Source organism: Manacus vitellinus, unplaced genomic scaffold (genome assembly GCF_001715985.3).
Source record: "Manacus vitellinus isolate BGI_N305 unplaced genomic scaffold, ASM171598v3 scaffold_5_pilon, whole genome shotgun sequence".
In the NCBI taxonomy this organism is placed as follows: domain Eukaryota; kingdom Metazoa; phylum Chordata; class Aves; order Passeriformes; family Pipridae; genus Manacus; species Manacus vitellinus.
Window position 1 is genome coordinate 8,991,619 of NW_021940682.1, and position 24,662 is coordinate 9,016,280.

At 42.6% G+C, this 24,662-nt stretch overlaps 1 protein-coding gene across 1 annotated transcript in view; it reads left to right on the forward strand.

The window, feature by feature from the left end:
- The first annotated feature begins 12,051 nt into the window (after positions 1-12,051).
- The window catches only part of CHRM2 (cholinergic receptor muscarinic 2), a 93,182-nt gene continuing 80,571 nt past the window's right edge, over positions 12,052-24,662 (forward strand). The window contains exon 1 of the mRNA XM_018080820.2: positions 12,052-12,723. The gene's annotated coding sequence lies outside the window, so the exon portion shown is untranslated. The remainder of the gene's footprint in view (positions 12,724-24,662) is intronic.

The following is a 24,662-nucleotide window of genomic DNA, read 5'->3' on the forward strand; positions in this document are numbered from 1 at the left end:
CTTTCCTGCTCATTATCACTTTCACTGAAAAAAAAAAAAAAAATCAGATTCCCTACCCAAAGTCTGGACAACCTGAGCCCAGCAGTCTAAAGTACATCAGCAGACATCAAGAGCTCAGAAGTTCTGCATTACAGTGTGAAAACTGTGGCTGGCCAGTGTTGTGGTTAACTGACAGGCAGTTAGGCACCACACAGCTGCTAAGCTCACTCCTCCACCAGAGGGGTGGGAGAGAGGATCAGAGGATAAAAGTGAGAAAACTCATGGGCTGAGATAAAGATAGATTAATAAGTAAAAAAAAAACGGCCCAACAACCAAAAACAACAAACCAAACAAACAAAAAAGCTCAAACCCAACAATAAAAGCAAGTGATGCAAAAAAAGTCCAATTGCTCACCACCAACCAACAGAGGTCCAGTCTGCCTCCAAGTAGTGGCAACCCTGGCAAGCCTCACCTGCCCTGCATTTATTACTGAGCACAACAAGCATACAGAATATCCCTTTGATCAGTTCAGGTCAACTGTCTGGGCTGTTCCTTTCCCAACTTCTTGCCCACCTCCAGCTTCCTCACTGGTGGGGCAGAGTGAAAAACAGAAAAGGACTTGATGCTGTGCCAGCACTGCTCAGCGATAGCTAAAACCTCCATGTGCTATCAACGTTGTTGCCATCACAAATCCAAAACATAACACTTTACAAGCTACTATGAAGAAAACTAACTCTGTCACAGCCAAATACACTGATTAACCATAATGTGGGCAGAAAATGATCAGCAAAAAGCCCCAGATCTCCTTGCCCATAGACAAACACAAAGGCTGAAACTTAATCTGGTGGTTTATGAATAGCCAGAAAGATTGAGCATAAAGGATCATTCTTCATCTGGACTCTTACTAGTTAATTGCTGAAACTGTCTGCTGACTGAATGATGTTTTATGAATCTTGAGTCTTAAACCTCTACAGGAAAACTCAAGGACCTGGCTCTGGGCTCTGGGGTCTGGAAGTCAATGTGGTACAAACTAATTCACTTTGCAGGACTATATGTGGCATCTTATCCTTCAGAGACCCAGAGAGTTGCTTGGGATAATGAAAGAGAGGGTTTTTTTGGTGCGTCTTTCCCTGTATATTATTGTAGCCTGGAAGTGAAAAGATTTTGGTCTTTGTTCTCCAGCATACTTTGTTTAGGCTCAGTTCAGGTAACAACTTGTACAAAAAACCTGGTGTTGATATAAGGAATGCTTTTCTAGATATCGGCATTTCTTTCCATAAAATCATGCTCAGTGTAGATCAGAGGAGGAAATCTCTGTCAGAAAGGACCATTAAATAACAATATGAATTCTGTAAAATGTGCTGAAACAAAAAAAATAAACAAAATCTCAAACCATTCTACCTAACAGATTAAAACATATTGATGTTTTTCTGATGAAGTTTTTGATTTTAAAGAACAGTATAAACTCCATTATCTATATTTCTGCTTACTGGTACAGAGGATGGGCCCTAATTCAATGAGACATCAATACAGAGATGCAAATCTCTGTGTGTGAACCTAACACTATTTCATGAGTATTTAGGCACATAAATTTTAAATTTGTTGAATCAGAGACATGAGTAGGAGGAAGAAATAACTCAGCCATTAAATGAAATAGATTTGTGCCTCTCTGCTGCTCTCTTAATAATTGGTGCTCTAGCATCTTTGCCATATGTACCTTTCCACATTTGACTTGAAAGATTTCAGTTAATAATGTCTCCAACACTCCTTTGAAGGAGATAATCACTGTAGTGAATTCACAGATTAGAAAAGGAAGCCAAGACAGATTGTAGTTTACATTTTTGCTGAATTCTTCAGGTTTTAAACAACTAACTTGACATAGAAAAGCCCTGATTCTCAGTGATATCTTCTCTGCTCAACATCCACACATGGGAGATTCAGCAGTTCCATCAGAACAGCCTAATGTTTGGAGCACAAGTGCTGTATACCTGTACTTGGAGGAACTGTTTTGAAAACTGGCACTTAAGTGATCATTAAAGTAATAATCTGGACTCTTGCCCTTATTCTTTAGTCTCTGAGGTCCAGGTGAAAATACAAGATCCATATTCAGGAAAGCAACCAAAGATCTGTTATCCTTTGAACCAATGCTTTTGTGCCGAACACTGAGCACTCAGGCATTTTTGTGAACTATTTTCATGAACAATCAGAATAATAACTCTGATCACATCATTTTACAAAAGTGATCAATACACACATACTCTAGGTTTGTCTTCCCTATGGAAATAGGAATGAAAAAGTCTTTCTAATGGCTTAGAGAAGTAGTCTTTTTTATTTGGGCCAGCTGCTGTGCATAAATTCAGCTTTAATGTTAGCTATAATATACTACACTGGGCTTGGCAGTTCGGGTAGTCAGTTATGGTTGTTTCCTGAAGAGAAAAATCAGGTACAGAATACTAACAGTCTCAGTACTTTATTAAGTTTGCACCAGGGACTGACTTCTTTTACAGGTTCTAAAAAACTCAGACATGTCAATATTCCAAGTGGCTCATAATTAAATACAACTATATTTACCCACCATGTTTCCTATTAATGTCAAAAAGGGTCTGTCTATCTACTCTGAAAGAAAACACATAGTTTCTTCTTCCTAGAAATTGTTCCACTGCATCGTCTGTTGTCTCTACAAGTGATGCAAGAAGGAACTTGTCTTAATAAAGGCAATTCAGTTATTGAAATGTGTGGTACAGTGAGGAAGAGTACAAATTTTAATAATTTGGTATTTGTGGTAGAAAAAATAGTTTGATGAAAAGACACTGTTTGACCTAGCAGAAGTCCACAGTGATAACTTGGAATGTGAAAAAAAACCATATGAAAGACAGTGGATTTTAGCTATTTCTCATTCTAATGGTTCACACAGGAATCAGACACCAGTGGATACAAATTTCTGTTTCTGTGTGAGATTGTCACATGCTGGATCACCAACTAGTAGTAAAAGTGTGCCTGCAAGACACAGTCTTAAAGTGCTCCAAAGTTCATTTGGTTTGCTGGCTGAGTTTGACCGCGTGATTCAGTGCTCGTAATAATCACTGCAGCAAAGTGGAACTTCACCTGAGAGCTTTCTCTTTCTGATTTAGAGGTTTATTAGAAAGGCTGCTTATACTTGATTTAATACCAGCCTGAGCTACAAAACTGTTGTCATGTCTCCTCAAAAGGGTCTGTTCCTTTCAACTTAAAGCTAATGCATAGGAATGCAAAAACAGGTAATTTCACGATGTACGATATGGAAATACCACCAGAGGGTCTGTAGATTTTATGTTTGTTGAGTCCAAATGAATCAGAAAATTTTCTTACTGTTTTTTATTAATATTATCATTATTAAATATACCCTATTGACAATGAATTACTAAATATATCATATTGACAAGAAACAACCTAAAATCATAGAAAGAAACTAAGAAAGACTTCTTGTCATGTTTCATAGGCATATTTCACCATTTCTAGGTGGGAACAGTGTGTAATTTTCAGCAAAGTACTGAAGTAAATTCTCCAGCATGCTTAGGGATATAGGTAAGCTCTTTCTGTATTGATAATGAAGACAAAGAAGGAAAAAAAACATGTCAGGATTTTTAACTTTCATGGAAAGATGTTACCCACAGTTCAAAGCCGCACAGGAAAAAAATGTATTTATGAGTAAAAAATTGAGTTATGGAATATATGAGAGTAACTGTTACTAATCTTAACTTGATTTGCAAACTGAAGGTTGAGAATCTTTAGGTATACAGCTGATATAAGTCAGCACAACTTCATTGCAACTGCTAGAAATAGAAAGAAGGGGAATTCTAAGCTACTCCATTTGGTGGAGTTTTATTTTCTTTCAAAGAATAAGCAGGTAAGATAGGAATTATATAATAAAGAAGGTAAGAGTGGGAATTTAACATTCAACTGTTAGTAATAAACAAGTTTGCAAATAAGTTCTGCCTAAGGGACTCCAGTAGCAGTTCAGAACAGTGCAGTGAATTGAGAATGGGGTTTTGTGCTGGACTGGAAGCAGTAGAAAAAGTAGAGAAAGTTGAATGCATTTAAAAAATCTGGTGCCTGAACAACACCACAATGAATGAATTTCAGTGTCTAAAAATGCAAAGCAGTATATGCTGAAGAAGAATAAAGTATATGCTGTTGTGTTTGAGTTTTTCAGTTAAACATACCAGTGACACAGGTATAAACCAAAACAGACTAGCAAAGATGTGTTCAGAGTTCAGCTAAGTAAATGAGGCATAAGGGTGTTAAGCAACAAGGTTGTTAAGCCACAAAGTTTACAGGGATTTATGAAATATTATTAGGCAGTCATATGAGAACATTATACAGACCATCTATCTAAGTGGTGTGATTACATCTAGAATGGTACCTGCTATAAAATGTACTTGTCTCAAGAAAGATGCTGTAGAGGGGGACCAGAAAGTGAAAAAAAAAATTACCATGAGGAAAGAAAAAAACAGACACTTGGCTGAACAGAGGGTGAAGAAAAAAAATAAAAAATGGAAATCTTACCCTTAGAGAGTAGGCACATAGGAGAGAATATAGAAAAAATAAAGATACAATGAATAATTCCAGTATGGGAATTTACTGTTCCAAGGTGGCAAATCACTATTTTTGCCACTTCAGACAAACCCCAAAATATACCGGTGGCCATCAGTTGTGGTAATAAGTATCAACTTCAAAATTCATAAAAGAAAATACTTTTTTCCCAAACTTTGGTGTGTAGAACATGTATTTACACTGCAGTTCCCAAAGCCTAGAACTACCTTGATTCTGAAAACTTCACAGGGTTCAAGGAACACAGTGTTTCTAAACATACCAGCAATATCCTAAGTTATAGTGTTTAACACTAAAACAAACAGGAGAAGAGGCAATAAAAAACATGCAGGAGAATTTATTCACCTGTAATTCTCTGTGATTAGGAGGAACCTTCAAGGAGGAGACAGATTATCTTATGTCTCTGCTTTGTCCTTTCTACAGAAATACCTGATTCTGCCATTGTTGGAGAAAGGCTGCTAAATTTACCAGTCTACAGACTAGGAATCCGTTCCTTTCTGCATGCTGTGAGCCTGAGACAAAAAAAAAAAAAAAACTTTAAAAGAAATTCGAGGTGTGAAGGAAAGGAAGTGAAAATGTAGAAAAAAATTAACAAGAAACTCAAAGAGTAAGATAGATAAATACAAGATTTATTTCTGAGGCCATATCTGGATTTTAATGCAGAAACCATCAAACTGGCCATTAGAGACCTGGCACACCATGCAGTTCACTACAATGCCTTGGGAGATATTAGTTCAGGCACTAAAAACAGAGCAGAAACAACAACATGGAGCTTCATCTAAGTACTTAAGTCTTGATCCATAGAAGATATAATTAGAAAATATTGTGCCTAATTGCAGGAACACCTCTGACTCTGACAGATCAGGACTCTTGGCACTGGTGAGTGTGTTACTCCTGTCACTATCACTGGAAAAAGTAAAAGGACAAAACAGTGTCATATCGTTCCTGACTCTGATGAGCTTTATCTGCCCCAGAACATATGACAAATGGAACTACTTTGATTCAAATCAGCAACTCACTGGACTCTAAGGAGAAGGTACTATCCAGCATAGTTCAGGGAAGGTTATTGTTAATACTGTGTTTTAAGCAAAATTGCTGTTGTTTTTACCAGTATTATTTGAATTCTCATCCCATCTGAGTGTGTGACCAGCCCAAAGTTAAGCCATTTAATCAGGCAATGTTTTTCTGCTGCGAGAATCACTACTCCAGTAAGTGACAATAGGCACAAAAGGCAGCATTTTTAAGAGGAGAAAACCAGAGAAAACAAGTATCCCATAGAAAAAAACCCTCACAGGGATCCTAGAAAGTGTATTTTCCAGTACTCTTCTCCCCAGAGAAACTGTATTCATTTTCATCTTTGTATTTTTTATTAGGACAGATCTGAGCTACCTGAAGAAGTAGCTTGTTAAAAAAGTGTTTGGGAACTCCTATTTTAACAGTTCTGTTTCTGGATTTGTAGGCTTTGGACAAGCTTCAAATAATCATTCACTCCTTATGTGTCCTTGGGGAAGCAGAATCAGTATTAGAGAGACCTCGTACAAACCCTATGGTAGAATCAGAAGTTCAAAGGGAAAGTACCTGCAGAGTTGCACTGCAGGAGAGCTTGGTAGGTGGGGCTGAAGTGCTTAAAAAGCAGACAGAGTTCTTGACTTCAAGCCCAGTGAAGATGAATTCTTGAGTCTGTTTGTAAAGTAATATTTTGGGGGAAATATTTCCCACAGAACTGTGACCATCTTTAAATCTCCTCATCAAACCAATGGTCCTCGTTGCCCCTTTGGAGTCGCTGGAGTGCACATAAAGCTGCCAAGTGTCTGCCTGCTCTGAGAAAAAAATGTATTTGAAATACTTCTTGGTCTTTTCCCAGCTAATTAAAGTAAAAAGAAGTGCTAGGCCTCCCTGACACTTGCTTTCCTATGTCCACACACCACCCCTGTGTACAAGACAAGTGGAGTGTGCAGGTTTCCAGTGGCTGAGACTCTCTGCAGAAAAGTTTCACTGACACTTTTGCACAGACACACGCGCACAGGGACTCACAGACACAAGGACACCGAGACATAAGGACACAGGGACGCAGTGGAAACAGGGACAGACACCCGGCGGCGGGCCGGCCGCTCTCCAGGGTGCTGCAGGTGGCCGTTCCGCACTCCTCCGGCATGCCTCTGCCCGTTTCAGGGCTTTCCCATTTTCTCCCCATCGGAGACGCTTCAGGGTATAAACCCCCGAGATTCAGATCAAGGAGGGTCTGTGCTTCTGTCGTCAATGCCAAGTAAAAGTTTAATGCCTTAGGCAGATAACCCACTCCACACATCTGGACACAGTTCAGAGAGAATACTGCTTAACTTTTTGTCTTTTAATAGCTTTATGTCACAGCTATAAAACACATCCTATTATAAACAAACCCATACCACTGCTTGTCCCCTCGTTAATATTTTTAACTCCCGTATCACATAACATATATTTGCTTCTTGTTTTCTGTTTCATGAAAGTCACTCTTCTGTCTGTACTCAGAAGTATGACTGACAGCCTTTACCATAATCGTGATTTTCAGTTGCTATCTTCCCAAATCTGGAGATCACAAAGGTGACACTGATTCCCAGCAAATAATATTTTGCAGATTGTTCTGCAACTGTTTTCAGATTTGCCCATCTTTATAATTACTCATTCACGTGAGACTGCAACATTTGCAAGGAGTAATTACTCCTACCAAAAAAACCCAACCAAACCAAAGCAACAACAACAAAAACAATGCAAACAAACAGAAAAAAAAAGAAAACCAACCAAACAACAACAACAACGAAATCCCACAAACAAGGAAGCAAACAAACAAAGCTAAAAAAACCACCCACTGTGAAGATCTTGAATTTATAAGGCTTTATTGATAGGTTAGTGACTTGTCTGTTTATATTAAAAGGTCCCCCATCAGCTTTGCTGTGCCTACCAGGCACAGCATCTTCCAGATGTTGTATTTATCCTTAATAAAACAATAGATTTGATTTCCCAGTTCACCACCTAGCTGCTCCACAAGAGAGGGGGTCAGTTTGACTCATAGAATTAGACCCTGAGCCCCATCTAAACCTGCTGGGAGTTTTCATTTTGTCAGTGTGGCATGATTTGAATGATTCCTCATATGTCGGGCTTTGAGACTTAAAGGGGACACAAAAACATGTGTCTATTACCAATTTATTTTCATGGAATCTGGCTTGCCTTCAGCTCAGTTTGGATTTGTTCCTTTCTTTCTTCTTGTTCTCTGTGGTCCTCACTGTCGGGATGATTTGCAGTTCCTTTATCCCATTCTGACCAGCATTTCCCCATCATCTGCCAGACACCTGAATCCCCCATGCAATGAACTCAGCTATTCAGAGCTGGAGGTAAACGGGTATGAAAGCCCAAAAGAGACCAAACCACCTGTGAGAAGTGTGGTGGGCAATGGGGAGCACAACCCAAAGCCGTCCTCTGGGCAGGGGCAGGGCAGGGAGCTGCAGCCACGGCAGCTGCATTGGTCCCTGCTGGGAATGAGGCATCCAGCTCAGCCACGGGGCCTGCCTGCCTCCCCCTTTCACTTTGCACCTTGTTTAACGGCCTTGCACTGCGTGCACTATGTACCTTTTTATAGGTGTCTTCTTCCACAAAGAAATTAGGGCTCTGTCTTGCTCTTCCCTGTCCTGTCGGCATAAAACTGATGGCAAAACCTCGGAGGGAAGAGGTGCTCTGAATAAACATGGTTCTTGGACCTATTTGTTTCTCCTGGGAGGTGACATGTGCACCTCCAGCAGGGACCAGGGAGGGACAAGACCTCTGAAGGGAAATCAAGCATTTTGGTTAGCAGAGCTGACAGTCCCCTGGGCTTGCTCTCTCAGTCCACTAAGAAAGCTGTCTGCTGGCTGAGAAGCCAGTCACCTAAGCCATGGCAAACATATTGGGAGGGAGCTGAGCTGGATGCCCATCCACTGGGCATCTGCACCCTCCCTGTTTCCCTCCTTCTAGGAAACTTAGCAAGTGGGAAACAGCAAGCAAGGGGAGCTGGACTACTCTCCTTGTCCCTCTTTATCCATCTGTGGATAAAAAGAGGCTAACAGGAGGGAAGCTGTCATCCGCTGTAGCTACAGATGGACATAAGAACCTCTGGGAGTGAGAGAGAAGTCACAGTGCCCTTTTCTCATACCCCCTCTAACACCAACCCTGTGGTAATGGGGTGAAACAGTCATGGAGGGGGAAGTAGGAGCAGTGGAAGTAGGTGCCATAGAACTGCTCAGGGCACTTTGTCTCCAGCTCCTCAGTAGCCAGCCTCACCTTTGAAAGTACCTTGAGTTTCTGCATATATCTCTGTGACCCCCAGGTGCAGATGAGAGCTGAACTGGAGAGGGATTGCACCCCTATGAATTTGCTAGAAAAGTTTCCCTTGGCAATGGTCCCCGTGGACAACCCTCCTTCCTTCTCCACTCAAGCTGTGAAACTCTCGGGACAGGGGGCTCATCCTGCTGGAGCAAACACACATCAACGAGGCAGCTCCAAGCCGGGGGAAGGAGCCATCTGGGAGACGTGTAGCTAAAAACAGGGATAGAACCCCCCAAGAAAAGTCTCACTGGAGATCACTCGGCATCACTGGATACGGTTGCGGTTTCTTTTGGAAATCTCTTCTCTGAAAATTGCTGTCTTTGCTTGCCCTCCCCGGGAGCGACTCCCGGTCCCTCCGCGGGAGGGGAAGATCAGCATGAGCAAATATTCGCTTCCTCACGCGCTTTCCTTTTTTCTGCCAGCGAAGTGCTGAGTGCTTTGTTCTGTGCTTTTACGAAGGATTTATCTCTACAGCTGTTTAGTGCACTGTAAATGACTCGGCTCCCCCGCCCTCCCTGCTCTTGCATGAGCCGGGGGCGGGGGGAAAATGCATTTTAAATGTTTTAAGCTGAGAAGCGGCATTTTTTTTTTCCCCTCAGGAGGTGTGTCTAGCACGCAGTGCTCTAAAGAGAGGAGCCGGTAATAACAGATGTTCTGTCAAACTTAAAAGGTGCCGCTTACCACGGAGTCACTGGATGCCATCAAGATGTATCTGCTGAGATTGATTAAGAGCCGAGCTCCGCGGGCTCAGGAAAGCAGCGCTGCTCACACGCGTGTCGGTGGGGGGAATCTCCGCTCTCCCCGGGCGGGCGCTGCAGGCACGGCACCCTGGAGGTGAGGGTCACCCGGCAGGGTTTTCAGCACTGGGCTTTATTTCTGTGGGAGATCACAGGGGGGGATGCTTGCGAGGAAGGGAGGTGCCCCCCGGCTCGGATGAGGTTTGCAGGGCGGGGGATGCCCCTCCAGCGGTCCGAGCTTTGCAGCCGTGAAGACCACACGGCGCTGAGCAGCGTGGCACTGGGGAGCCCCCTGCAGCTGGGTAGAGCCGCGCCGAGCCCCAGCCCCAGACTGGAGCTACATCCCGCCTTGGCTCCAGCAGCTCTGCTGAACATGGACCCTGACCCGACACCTCTGTCCTTCTTCTGCAGTGGAGGGAGAGAGAGAAGGAGGAAGGGGAGTCCCCAAGTCTGCCGTACACTGCCAGGGTCACCTCGGGACAGGGCCGCCACGCCCTCCCTGCTCCCCACTGAGGGAAAGGCTGACTCGTGCTCGCAGCGACTGAACTCTAATTAAATCTCCAGAAATCAACATGCTCAATCAAACGCTCGCGACCTCTCTAGGAGGGAAAAAGAAATAACAATAACAATAATAAGGGGAAGAGGAGGCGGGCGTTGTCACTTTGAGGCCGCTGATCATCCTGATTAATGAATGCTAAAGTATGTTAAGTGCCAAGGTCTCAGAGACAGCCCGTGGGAGGTGCAGGGGGCGGCCGGGGCTGAGGCTGAGGCTCCGTCTGGCAAAGGAAGGGGCACCCAGACTGCGGAGGTGGCTGTCCGCTGCCCTGGCATGGCTGCACCTGAGGCAGAGCGCTCCCACGGAGCCGCACACTGCTCATGGCATGCTTCCAACCTCCCGATACCGCATATCATCTGAGTTGCCGGGATAGCTGTCTCCTAATTCTACTGTGAAGTCCAGACAAAATTTTCTGTGAGGGCTAGGGAACCAAGAGGCAGAAGTCAGGTCTCAGCTGCCTTGATGCTCCCGAAGAGCTACAGGTGATCCAGCCCTTAAAAGTGCTTTCAAGTAGAGAAACACAGCCTCGTGTAACACTGAAGCAGAAGTGCACGCAAAATTCGGAGCTGCCCACCTCCAAATTAGCTGATAGTAAGGGACCTAAAAGATCACCTAGTTCCAATCCCCCCACCATGAGCAGGGACATTCTCCACTAGACCAGGTTGCTCAAAGCCCCATCCAGCCTAGCCTTGAACACTTTCAGGCAGTATCCTACTCTGAAGGCGCATCACCTTCTTTGGGGTAAATCCACCCCTAAGATCCTTCCAGGAGCAACAGCTCAATGTATGTGAGTAGCATAGACAGCTCTTGGCCTGGAGCAATCTCAGGCCAAGAAATACTTTCTGCAAAGTGAAGGCTTTTTTGGAGTGGAGAGGAGGGAAGTGGTTGGGCTGTGGCTTCTTCAGCCCTTCAAGACAAGAGAGGGAAGCAGTAGGCAAAAGCCAGGGTCATCTTTACAAAGTGCACCTCTCTCTTATTCACTTACCATTTCCCCCCTACTATTCTTTGGACAACAGATGAGACGGGTTCCATTCTCCTGCTTCCCACTCCAACAGTCCCTATCCCAAGGGAAAAAATATCCCCTCAGACCACAGATCAATTCTGGTCCGGGAGAGAGGTGAACAAAACCAAAGGAAATATAAATATTTTCGTATCTAGATTATGTCCATAAAACTGGCAAGTTGTCTTGGACAAAGTAAATACTTCTTAGCTTAGTGACTGTTAATTAAAGAGGAATGCTTTACACCTTATAAGAATTAACTCTTGTTCTCAAAAATGTGTTTGTTTCCTCTAATTAATTTGTCATTGTGCTAGGGAAGCATCTTTCCATTAATATTTCAGCACAATAATCAGTTGAAAAAATTGAACTGGATTTAGTGTAACAACATTTTTCCACAATGTCCGGAGACTCTGACGATTGCAATAATCTAGAAGCAAGACCTCTTTTTCTCCTCTCTTACATTGCTTTAGACTTACAGCTATCATAGAACTAGAAAAAAAATAGAAATAAAGAAGAGTATTGCAGGGAAAGATGGGGAGGAGGTAATTGAAAAAAAAATGCGTTTCTGATGTGCGAAACGTAGATAAAGACTTCTGATGAGAAAGAGGGGAGTGCCTGATGAGGAAGAGGGGAGAGTGTGTTGAGAGATAACAAGAACCAGTAATTTCTATTCAGCGAAGCCACCAAATCAGAGAGCAGTGCTGATCTTATTGGAGGAGAGCCTTCAACAGCAACTAATCCTGTCATATTGAAAGAAAATTGTAAATGTTCTCTGCAGAAATTGCCTGCCCATTGCAGCTAATCGAGCCCACTTCGCGCTCACACACGCCACACACCCCCTCACACCGCCACACACTCCCTCACACCCCCACAGGCGGGCAGCAAGCGGACCCGCAGCCACAGCACCCCAGCAAGGACATTCGCCCGAGATGCTCACCTAGGCATTCCACTTCCCTCGCTCGCCACCACCTCAACGAAGGTGGCAGCTTGCCCCCATTTCCTCAGGAGCTCTGGGGGAAGTATGAATTATTACCAGCTCACTTGAGAGTCCCGGCTTCACCTGTTTTTAATTACTTCAGTTTTGTCCAAACCTTTAAGCCAGGTTTGATAGCACTAGTGCACTATATTTTTTTTTTCCCTAAGGCTCAGCTTGGCTGAACTGAAGCAGAGACTCCCAAGGGTCGGAGTCATCGAGGGTGTGCGTGTCTATGTGTGTGCCTGTGGGTGTGGGAGGCAGAGAGGGAGCGAGGGAGAGACAAAAACTCCATCAGCCCGGACAATGCCACCTCTTGTTTAAAGCTTCCAAACTGTTATTCTTTCCCCCCATTATCACGGTACCAAGTAATCTGTCTTTCCCCCACTCCAACCCCCCTCCCTCCTCTTGGAAGATATGGAAGAGGAAGATAAAGCGGCTGGCTGCGGGCGCTGACGCCGCGCAGCCCGCATGCCTCTGCCGCCACAGCCGGGGCTGCGGAGCGAGCCGCTTGCAGCGGGATGGGATGCAACTTCTGCTAATTGGATCACAGGTAGGAAAGCTTTGGTTTTTACTGACGTTTCCTCTTTCTGTGTGTCTCTCTCGCGCTTTTTTTTCCCCCCCTTTTCCCTTCCATCTATTTTTTTTCGTCTTTTGTTTTTTTCTTTCCTTTTATTTCACGTCCTCTACCCTCCGCCCCTTCCTCGCCGCACATAAAATTTCATCCGCTGCTGTCATAGGAAAGCTCCCGCCAAGGAAATAATGTCTAAGAAACAAGCTTTTGCTTCCTGGTAGAAGAAGCAGAACAGACCACAGGGAAACTTTTGCTGAATGGGTCCACAGCTGTGCGGGTCACTGGGGAAGGGCAGAGAGAGCAGAGAAAGCAAAGCGATTGCCCCCAGCACAGAGCCCTTCTCTGTCGTGTTACAGTTGCGATATTAATCCCAGAACCGAGTCTCTAACGTGGTATAGCGGGGAAGGAGAGACACAGCAGCCTGATTAGAGAAATCCTGACATTTTTCAAGCGCTGTCCACAGGGGTTTTTTTTTATTATAAATGCTACATTCCGACACAGAGACATCTCCTGGACTACCCTTACCAAATTCCGCTGTGACATGTTTGTTGACGACTCCTGCAAAATGTCACCGGGAGCGGAGATGTCCCCGGGGAGCGGAGCCCGCCCGTGGAGCGCGCTGGCTGCAGGGCGAGCAGGCAGGGACGGGGTGGGTGGTATCCCTGCCCCGCCGGGGACCAGGAGAGGTGCAGGGTATATGGAGAGGAGGTTGCTGCTGTGTCGGTGCGGTACGTCGCCCCCCCAGAATCCCTTCTCTGCCCGGGATCAGCGCCTGTTTCCTTTGCCTCAGGTCTCATGTCCTGCCGCGGGGGGGGAGAGCGCTGGCTGGAGGCGCCGCCAGAGGTGGGAAGGGAATGGGGTTTCCCCGGCTCATTTCCGGCCCCGCTTCCCCGGATCCTTCCCCCTGGGGTCCGGTCCACGGACCAAGAAGTAGGCTGCTGCGGGAGAGGATGCTCCAGGGCCGGGTGCGACTCACCCCTCTGCCCCGATCCTGTTGAGACCCCGGCAGGGCTGTGTCTGTCCCGGCTGTGCCTCCGGGCTCTCTTCCCTTTCTCCCGTGCCGCCGCCACGGGGTGTTTGTGGCCTGAAGGAGCGAGCTGATACTTTGAGAGGGAGCTCAGATCAAGTTGTGGGAGAAAAATTGCTTCCCAGAAACAGCTCTGGCACACCGAGGTCCTGGTGCAGCCCCAGAGTACGGCTGCATCGGGGGTTCTGAAAGAGTAAAGTGCTTTCTGCTTCTTGTCGGGCAAAAGTCTATCCTGGCCATCCCTCCGGCTAGAGCCACTCTTCACTGCGAGCCTTCCCGACACTCCGTGCCCCGTGCCATGCTCGGAGGGTTCCCCGCACCAGCCCGAGCTCCAGGGTGATGAGGGAGCAGGCAGACTGGGAGCTGCAGGGCTGGCTTTGCTCCTTTGATCGTCTCCCCGCGAGGCAGCCGGGCAGCAGGGCTCTGATCAGAGGCGCTCCAGGAGGATGGCTGTGCCCGCTGCCAACTCCGAGGGGAGGTTGTTAGGGTTTGTGACTCATTCCCACTGGTCTGTGGGTGAGTCCTTACCCCTTCTCTTGGTAAAGGACGAGGGATGCTTTCTCTCACCCTTGTAAGATCGTTTTTTCGTACTATTTACATTTGCTAAATTTCCTTTTAGGGCAAGGAGAGACAGCTTTTTTCCAACTGGCAAAGGACACTGGGAAAGGGGTAATTCTTGTTACAGATCTAGCCCGAATAACATCTGTCCCCATTTTTATGTGTCAACCAGTGTGTTTGCACACACTGGCTTGTCCTTGTCCCTTAAGGAAGATCTTCTCTTTGCAGAAGAGAAAAAGGCAAAAAAAAGGCGTCTAACTTCTGCTTGACAGTCCGCCTTTTGCAGATTTTGGGGGGAAATACCAAATCTTCAAACAAACAAAAAGACCAACAATAAGGAAGGTTAATACGGGAGATCACAAGTATGCATGCTGTCTGCTTTTATGGTATTGCATCACTTGCAATCACAGCCCCTGTCTAAATACACACCAGCCTTGATTGTATGGTTTATGACACCAGCCGCTCTCGGTGACTCATCTGTAAACCTCTTTAAGCTACACACAGTACACTCCCTCTCTCCTTTAGGATCTTTGTGAGTGTAAGTTTGGTTGAACTTCTTCCCTGCAGGATCCCTGGACTGCAAAACCAGCCCTGTTTGCCTTTTTATTAGGACAGTGAGAAGTGTAGAGGGCTCACTGACTTGATGAGCATGTGCCCCACTGAGCTGCCCTCTCTGCCCCTGCCCACAGCAGGCTGTGATTTCTGCATTGCAGTGTGCTCGAGAATGAGACACGGTATATGGGGAGGGGGAGGTCTAGGACATCCTCGAGTTGCTTTGGATGTAGAGCAAAATTATAAAAAGGAGAGGTCATGCTTTTCTTCCATCCAAGCCCAAGATTTTAAGGGGTATTCTCTCCCCAAAAGGTTTTAACTCCGCATTTGGGCAGAGCCCAGGGAGATCTGGACCATGTGTGATCGAGAATGTCCTCAGGAGGTGGAAGGAACAGCAATCTAGCCATGCTCTGTTATTGCCCAGGATGGAGACCAAGACACAGAAAGGGGGAAACAGAAGCCATCAATTAAAAAAAGCGTTTATGAACAAAACTATTTTTTTCCTGAGTGTTCAGCACAGTGTCCAACTTCATTTTGGTTGTCACCTCTGGGCTGACTCCCTGCATGTGTTTCACGGTTCTCAGCTACTCAAAATGCTCGGCTCCTTAAGCCCATTGGGTGTCTCATTCAATAGTCTTTTGAAGACATCTACCATGAAATCCCCCACTGCTGTTAATAAACTCCCAGGAGGTTACTCTGCCCCGCTTCACTCCTATAACTCACTCACCCATTCACCCAGACTTTCTTCTCCACTAATATTATGACCTACATGCAAAAGACTTATTTTCTGGTCCTGTTTCCATAGCAATGCAGCATGGGGAACGCCGACAAGCCAGTAATAACGAAGCAGATTCTCCTTCTGTGAAATCAAGACCTCTCTGAAAGTTGAGTTCAACGTAAGGGGAAAGTAGGGATCCGCGGAGAGCTGGATTTCGAGCCCGAAGTCCAGATCTCCGCGCCCTCTAGTGCCAGAGGCAGGCGCGGAAGAGCATCCCCGGGCACAGGGGACGTCTTCATAGCAAAGTACAGGAGAGGGAGAAAAGCAAGTGGTATGAGATAAGACCATTCCTCCCAATGTCTGTTTCCAGCCAGATCTTCCCTCTTCTAAATCCCAAGCTGAAAAAAAAATATATATATATATATATATAAATAAAAGGCGGGTGGGGTTCACCTGATCTTGGTTTGGTCACCCAGAGATCAAAGCTTATAGAGGAATGAGTAGGCAGAAATTAGAGCTGGAAAGCCAAGACTATATTTGGCCATTTATTCAGAAATTTTGGATCTCTCTGGCTTTGAGCTTCACAGCTTGAAGCAACTTTCAGCTAATTCTGAGAGATTCAAAGGCATAGGAGAGGATTACTCACTTGTGAAACTGCTTTTCTGACCTTCCACAGACTCTTTAGGTGGGTGGATGGGTTAGACAACAGTAATCAGGCTAAGGAAAGCTGATGGAGCTTAGATCTAGCTCATATGAATGACAGGAATAACTTTTTCACAAACACTTGTAGCCTTAAATCTTAAAAAAGCTTAAATTGTGTGTTGGTATTTAATATATGGTAACATTAATTTGTACGGCAGCTTTTAAAGCCCTGTTAAACACATCTTAGAGGTTCTCATCTCTAAGATCCAGGCTGCACAAAGAACCAAACACTGAGAACTCCTGTAGCTAAAAGAGACAATTGGCACACTCCCCACACACTACCCTACCCACCTTTTCCAGTTGCTATCTTTTGGCAAAGATAGCTTTCAGTTTTGCCAAGGTCTTCACAGTTTTTCCCAGGTCAGAGCTACCCAAAAGATACCATTACCTACTCTCTTGTCCATATCCCACCAGCTGACTGCACACCACTTTTGTCCAGCAGATTGCATTCCCTAGCTCTCTTTATGAAATCGAGTAGGGATCTCTTGATGACTTATCCCACTGCCTTCCTGCATTTCCCTGATTGCAGTGGGCAGAATTAAAAGTCAAGACCACCTCTGAAGTTGCATTAAAGGGTTGTCTCCTTTCCCCATGGACCCTGAGCTTGTTCCTATGTAAAAAATGCTTTAGGCTCTGGAGCTGCATGTTGTTTTGGACTGTCTGTCCTACCTTTAAAGCTATATTGTTACCTATATCTAACACCGCCTATTCCCCATAGAGGGGTATATGTATCAGCAGGTGTTCCAAAGAGACATCTCTTGTATAACATAATTTTAAGGCCCAAGAAGATAGGACAGGGTGAAGTGAGTTTCATCTCATTTCCATCAAGCACTTCCTAAAGAATGTTTGCCAGTGAGACTAAGATATTCAATAGGATTTCAGTAGTCCATGTGCTTCATGGATTCGTTTTTAGGAATATGATAAGGAAATGAAACAGACCCTCATTTAGGTCCAGCTGCTTTGCTCAGTCTTCTGCATGTTTTCTTTCTGATGAGATGATTCTCTGATTCCCATCGTTCCTGTATCTCTTTTGACTCCACGGGTTAGATTCTGATCTTAATTACCTTCTTTCAAATCAGGGGTGCCTCCACTGATTTTAATTGCGTCTGGTTTATTCTAGTGCAATTGAGCTCAGAATTTGACTTTCACAGAAACATAGTAAGTGTTGTAATTAGAATATGCCAGTGTTTTGACAACTGTTCATGGAACAGCTCTGTTTCATCAGACTCTGTTGAAAAGGAAATAAAATGTGATAATGGGCACTGGGAAGAGTACGGGCACCTCTCACAGTGATGGCAACAAAGATTTCTGAGAGTGGCCACAACACAAATAGGCAAGAAATTCTGTAAATCAGCATTTCTCAGGGTTTCCTCAAGCTCTTAGAAAAGCTCTGAGTAAACTGTGGGCAGGTGTGGGTTTTCTTAGTTTTTTAGTTGGTTAATTTTTGGTTGTGTTTTTTTTTTTTCAATTGAAAGAGATGTAATGAGACAAAAATATCTCCATAGATTTTTCTTCTGAATCATTGTCAAATTAGTGTTGGAAACTAAGGTGATAAAAAAAACCCAATCATTTAAAAGAATTCTCTTGCTTAGTGATTTCTCTGGCTCAGGATTTTTAGGTGTCTGAATATGTAAAAATTTCTTTATTTCATGTAGATAAGATGATCTGCAAACACTGGATTAGACCCTTCAGTTTTATAATCCATTCTAGCATGTGAGAAACAAAAATTAGCAAAATCTATGTATGGGAAAAATTAAGTTTCTGATACAGCCTATAGCATTTTCATAGATTCCTGAGAAATTTTCTCTCAGCTTTGCAATGAATTAGTGATGTTTATTTTAAACTCATCTATCTCATGTATAGTCAATTAGAAAGCAGAGTAGTCATATATTAAAAATTATTCACAAATTTGTTCATGAATAATGGCAACAAGCTTATTCCACTGCTATTTCTGAAGTCATTTAGTGCAAGCTGGTGACCAATGATTTATTCATGAAAATATTCATACATCTCAAAAGTTTCATGAATGTTAGCTTGAATAATTAACTGAAATTGTGTTATTTGTTATCATTACTCATTATTTTTCTATTCAAAAAGCCATCAGTCATCCAGTTAAAAACATTAGAACATAATGATTACAGCATTGCATCAGACAGGTGGTTTTTCTTGCCCTGTGTAGTGTTTCTATCAGTGTCAGCTACCAAAGAAGTAGGTGTAGGAAATGTTGCCCTAGCTATCTGCACTGCCCTTGGGTAAAATGTTTTTATACCCACCAGCTTATGTTTGCTCACTACCAGGAGATAATTTCCTAATGAAAAAAAATACCTCCCTCACCAAAGGGAACTCTGTAGCAATTTTAGACAAGCTGCAGGTATACTCACTGGCCAGATAAGCAGCTAATCCAGTTTTGCCTCCCAGTAAGTTCACTGTGATAGCACGTTACAGTGAATTCAGTAGGTTAATTAAATATTTTCTTGGGAAAATCACATTCCAAACAACCTTTGATCTATTTAAATTAGTTGTCTTTTGATGTTATTGCTACCTCTCTCTTATATGACATGAAAAGATCAACAGGATCAGCCAGTACATTGTATAGGTGCCATTTATTTACTCAACCGAGAACCCTCTTGTTCTTTTTTTCTCTCAGATAGTCCTGGGGTTCCAAGTCACTTTGCATGCCTTAAAAACTACTAATTCTTCTCTCTTATTTTTTGGTGATGTGGACACTGTTTTCCAGGTGAGAACTATTGGCTTATACAATAAAGTAGTTTCCATTTTAACACCTATTACGCCTCCTATGTCCGCAGTAATGCCAATACCTTTTCTTGAGTGGCCACAGCTGGCTTAGAATGAGAAAGGCTTCTAAGTAATTCACTCCACCTGTGACTGTTCTACACTGGACAATGCTTATTTCCATTTGCAATCCATTTGCTTCACCCAACTTAATTAGTACACTATGAAATACCTCAATCCTTATTCCCTTTTTCTAACAGCAATAATTTCAGTAAAGAAGTTCTAAGTTCTTGGACAACACAACTTTTACAGTGAAAAAGGATCCTTCATGTGTAGTTTTCCGTTTTCCTTAATCAACTTCCAACTTTAATAATAATACACCTATTTTATCATGACTTAAATTTGTCAAAGAATTTAAGATGATATATAAATACTCATATAGAGAGACTTATCAAGTTGTTTTCAGGCTGTTTTTCTCAGTCTTTTATTTTGATGTTTCAAAGAATATATAGAATATATAGAAGAGACAACATTTCTTCTTAAAAGAAATTATGATTTTTCTTTTCTCTCCTATATGTAGTTCTATTTTTTGTTAGTTTCAACTAATTTAGCTGGAAGTGAAACAACGCTTTTCAGTATATAATACCTAAGACTAATCTAGTGCCCGTCCTAAAGATAGGTATGCTAGCTGCTACCCTCCTGTCCTTCTGTAGTGTATCTGACTTCAGTGACAACTTGCATTTTTTTGCTATCAGCGCAGCCACTTCATTTTCAAATGCTTTCCAAACCCTTGCATATATAACCATGAGGTCCTTGTGATATGCTGCTGTTTAGTTTATCAGTTTGTTCCAATGTTTCTTTCAGTGTTTCGCATTCTGACAGCTCATGTGCTTTCTTGTCTTTGAAAAAAATAGGTCTAAGATGGATTTTGGCGCAGCATCATTTGCAGAGAAGATATAAACAAACAAATAATTCTGAACCTCTGCAAAGTCTTTTTGCTCATTATTTATTCCCAATATTCCCTGGATATGCAGCAGATCCCCTTGCTTCCCTCCCAAACTGGGTGAATTTAAGACCTTTCAGAAATGTCCTGCAGTTCTCCCCTGTGCACGCACTCCCACAAACTCTTGTCAGTTTGTGCATCCTTGGCCCTATTCATTTACAACTGACATTTTGTTTGTGTTTTATTATAATTTCTCTCCCTTAGCCATGGGCTTCACTAGAGATGAAGTGTCATTTCCTGAAGGCTGGTTGCTTGACTCAAACAACCTCTTGGACCTTAACATTTCACAATATCTTTTTTTCCTATCTTGCCTTTAGTTTGCTTTCTGCATGACTTCACTGAATCAGAAACTGCCTGTTAATATACTTGTTGTTTTGAATCCAAGAATTTTACTTTCTTTCTCTTTCATTCTTTACTTTCTTTTTTTAAACTTATTTTAATCCTGCCTTCAGTACTTTTTAAGCAGTTCACTAATCACTGTCAGTTTTAACCTCATGCTCTTAATGCAGTAATAAGTCTATTACTTTTTAGTGGTTTGACTGTATCATGTCTTCAGCTACCTAGTTAAGAGCACATACTGTTATGTTCTCCAGTTATCCCAGAAATCACATAGAAATTGTTTGGTTTTTTTAATATGTTTGTACCAGTTGACCTACCAATATCCAGGTGGGTGAACTCACCCATGGTTACTATTTTATTAGACTTAGATACCTCTTTGATCTCTCTCTATATAGCTCATTGACTATCCCGGACATTTCCTGGACTAAGGGTGCTAATGCTTTGTGCAAACATCGGGATTTAATTAAAGAAGGATATTTTTTCACTCAGCACACTGGACTGAGACAAAGGACATCACAGATAATCTCCTGACCACGCCACCAACCCGCTGCCTGATTTTTGACACATTCCTATGGCCTGACACAAAGGCTGCTGAGGTTGGAGACCAATTCTTGTTACCTTGGGTAGACTTTGGCTTGACATTCAGAGGTAGGGACAATAATTCTTCCTGATCTCATGACAGTGTTGTAAGGATTCACTTTCTGCAGATTGTCAGGTGTTGAGGTTAAGCTGTGCTGCTGTCAAATGAAAAAAGGAACAGACAAACTCCATCTCCATGGTGTTTCTTTGTACTGGAGTGCTGGAAAATCGAGCTTTTAGGAGATGTTTATTAGGGAAAGTTTCTGTTGAGAATGGAGAATAAGCTAAAATGTTCTGCTTTCTTCCAAAAAAAAAAAAAAAAAAAGGTTCTGAAGCTCCTAGCTACTCCAGATCTTGGTGAGAAGCAAAAGTAGAAATGTTTTCTCTGCTGTTGCTTTTACATGCTTAGGCTAAGTTCAAACTGGTCTCCTGATCCATTACTGGCACCTTTCACCCACCCTATTTTCACTTTTCTTGCAGTGTATTCTCAGCTGATGAAAGCTGTCAGAAAACGAGTGACATGAAAGGAGAGGCCATCACAAAACAAAGTGCTATATTTAACCTGGCAATGTCATGCCTTCTCAGTTATGACCTTGAGCCCTAGCAGTGAGAATTTAAACAGGGCATCTTGGTTGTAAAGTTTCTTCCTTTAGCCAGAGAAGGCTCTTACAAATGAGGAAAAGCAGGGAAGAAGGAGGGGTAAAATGAGATACCTTTCTCCTTTTGACATTTGTGATATCCAGCACACTTAGCTGGAACTAGAAGGAAAGAATACATGAAGCACTCACTGTTAAATTCTCATTAAAAATGTCTGTTTGATGTCTGCTAGTCATTTTCACAGTCTGATCCACTGGGAGTAAATGTAGGGATCTTTACTGAAAGGTTTTGACATCAGAAGCAGCTTCCTGCAAGGAATATCCTACTGTTATTAATTATATTGCCATATGATTCAGTAAAAGGAAAAAAAAAACAAAAGTGTACAACTGGAAAAAAACAAGGAAAGAAAAAAGAAAGAAGATGAAGAAAATCATTTGGTATGTTTTGTCTGAAGAAAACCTGTATCTCTCTCTCTTTCTTTCTTTAGCAAAGACTGAGACTGTGTATTGCCTACTTAGAAGCATAGGGGAATGGAAAATATCTGGTTTAAAAAAATCCAGATAACTCAAGCACTGCCATTCTTTCTGAATGACAAATTTGACAATTAATATTCCACATTATTGTCTTTATTGCCTCTAAAAAATCAAAGTGGGGTGTGGAAATGACACATAGCTAAAAAGATGAGGAGTCATTTTCTTGTTACTGCTTTCAGAAAGTAGTGACAAGGGCTGAATTCCTACTTTCACCACAGATTGCTTGTGTGGCCTCGGACAAACTCAGTAACCTCCTTTACCTCAGTTTCTAACATGGAAATTGTATAAAATAACATTTTCGTTCTCATAAGCTGTGTCTGCTCTTCCTGTTTAAATTTTAAAGTGTTTGGCAGCACTTCTGTAACAGTTGGCATTAAACTTAACCTTAACTTTGCCTAAATTTGGGCATGCACAGAAAGAAATGAACGATACATTATCTTTCAAACATTCAGTTGCTTTTTAATCCATATGAAAATTACCTCATAACCTGGTGCTGATCCTTCTCTTCTTTAGAAAGTAAGAGCCTTTCCATTTACCCTGGGTGTTGCTGGTACAGGCAGCTGTACACAGGATACCTCTCAGCAGATACCATTTGAAGCAGATCCATCATAGATCTTAAACCCCAACAGCAGTTCTGCATGTGCTAATGCTTCAAGGGTACACAGGAACTGGGAAAGATACACAGGAAGGTGACAAAGATATTGAGAATTACCTGTCTTCTAGAGAGATGTCCAATAGAGTAGGACTCATCATACAAGAAATTATATGAGTTATGAGGAATACATGTAGGTCTAAGCAAGCTTGAAGAGAGGGAGAAGGTGAACAGGGAGCTTTTTAATTTTTTTTCCCAACACCCAATCCAGGCCTCTCAGGTAGATATTAACAGCCGTAAATTTAAAAAAAGCCACTGCATGGTTGAACTGTGGCACGTAGCGCCTTGTGATGTTTTGTTATTCTAAAGCTATAAATGAGTAAATAAATGATCAAACTAGACAGGATACTGCAAGAAAAACACTACCAAAAGCTTTGTGATGCAAATAAAGTCAGAGGGAACTCCCCGCACAACCAACTGCTTCAACCTAAGGAATTTATGCTGGGGTGGTAGCACTGTATGCCTGTTTCCTTTGCTCGCTCATTGCTCTCAGACATCTCTGAGAGAGAACTGTGAGCACAACGGCTTTGGGAGAGTTGCTTTTGCACTCAGAGTCTCACTCAGAGTCATCAGAGCAGCCCCCTTCTTTGGACAATGCTCAGCTTGTTTTATTTTTTCTGCTCACCAGAAATTTTTGTCCTTCTTGACTAGGTTATTATCAAAACAACTGAAAGAAAACTTTGAAAACTTTAGAAAGTTATTTAATTAATCCCTAATTGCCCAGAAAGACCTCCTACAATAAGTTCAAAGATTCTTTGTTTTATTTGTTCGCTGTAGCAGTTGGAGAAATTTAATATATACCTGGTTTCCAGGCTGATTTTGATGCCAACCACAGAATGTGCTTTCCTGTCCCACTGTCTGTAATTCTAATATAAGATCCTGAGATAACCTCCTTGCAGACACACTTCTCTTTCAGCTTAAGGCCTTTGTGTTCCCATTATATGTGTTCTCTTTACAGAGGAACAGTGAGTTGAGAAAGGTAAAATGTGGTCACAGCTCTGTCTTTAGTATTTCTTCTGATTTTTCCACTTCCAGCAAAAACTGGAACAAACAGCCTGTGAACGACAAAAATGAGGAAGGATGTGGCAGGCACTGAGAGAGATCTTTGCACTCATGTAAAGGGGACAGGAGAAAATATCCCTCAGCAGCTGCACATATACAGTTTCTTACCTTATTAGGGCAGACCTGCAACTCCCAAATGCCAAGACTCCTTCTTCTTGCCTTTCATTCAAAAGCTCAAAAATCATATATGTCTCAAATCTATATAATTTCATATGCTGTATTCTCACATATGTTGTATCAGGATTTAGACAATAGCCTTTAAACTAAGGAGTTTTAGGAAAAAAAGCAAAGCAAACCAGAAGATAACCAACTAGCCAAAAAAAAAAACCCAAACCTTAAAGAATAGAAAAGTAAAACTGAACTTCTGATCAAAAAGATACTTTCTGAAGATGATCTTTTCATTGCTGATGTCTTTTATATGTGTAAGTGGTGGGACATGGGTTCACTGGAAAGCTCTCTAGGTCAGAGCTTCTGTTATGATCGTGGTCCCGTAGGAATCACAACATCATTCATTCACCTATGCAGGATTGCTCTGTACTGCAACTGCATGCCAATTTAAAGACATGGACTTAAAGGTGAGCTGGGAGACTTTGAAATCTGCAGAAGACAAGCTTTCAGTTTATTAAGAAATCCAGAGAACAGCAGTGTTAAAATTACATTTCCAAGGTCATAATAGCTGAGGTTCCCATATTTTCTACTGAATAACTGTAAAAATAATTTCTGGATGTTTTACTTGCTTAAAAATCAAGCTTTTAGTGTGTGTCCTTGCCTATGGCTTTAGAAAGCCACGTCTAGGTACTATATTTTTAACTCCAAGACAAAACTTTTAACAAGCAAAGCAAAATAGATCTCAAGGAAAACAT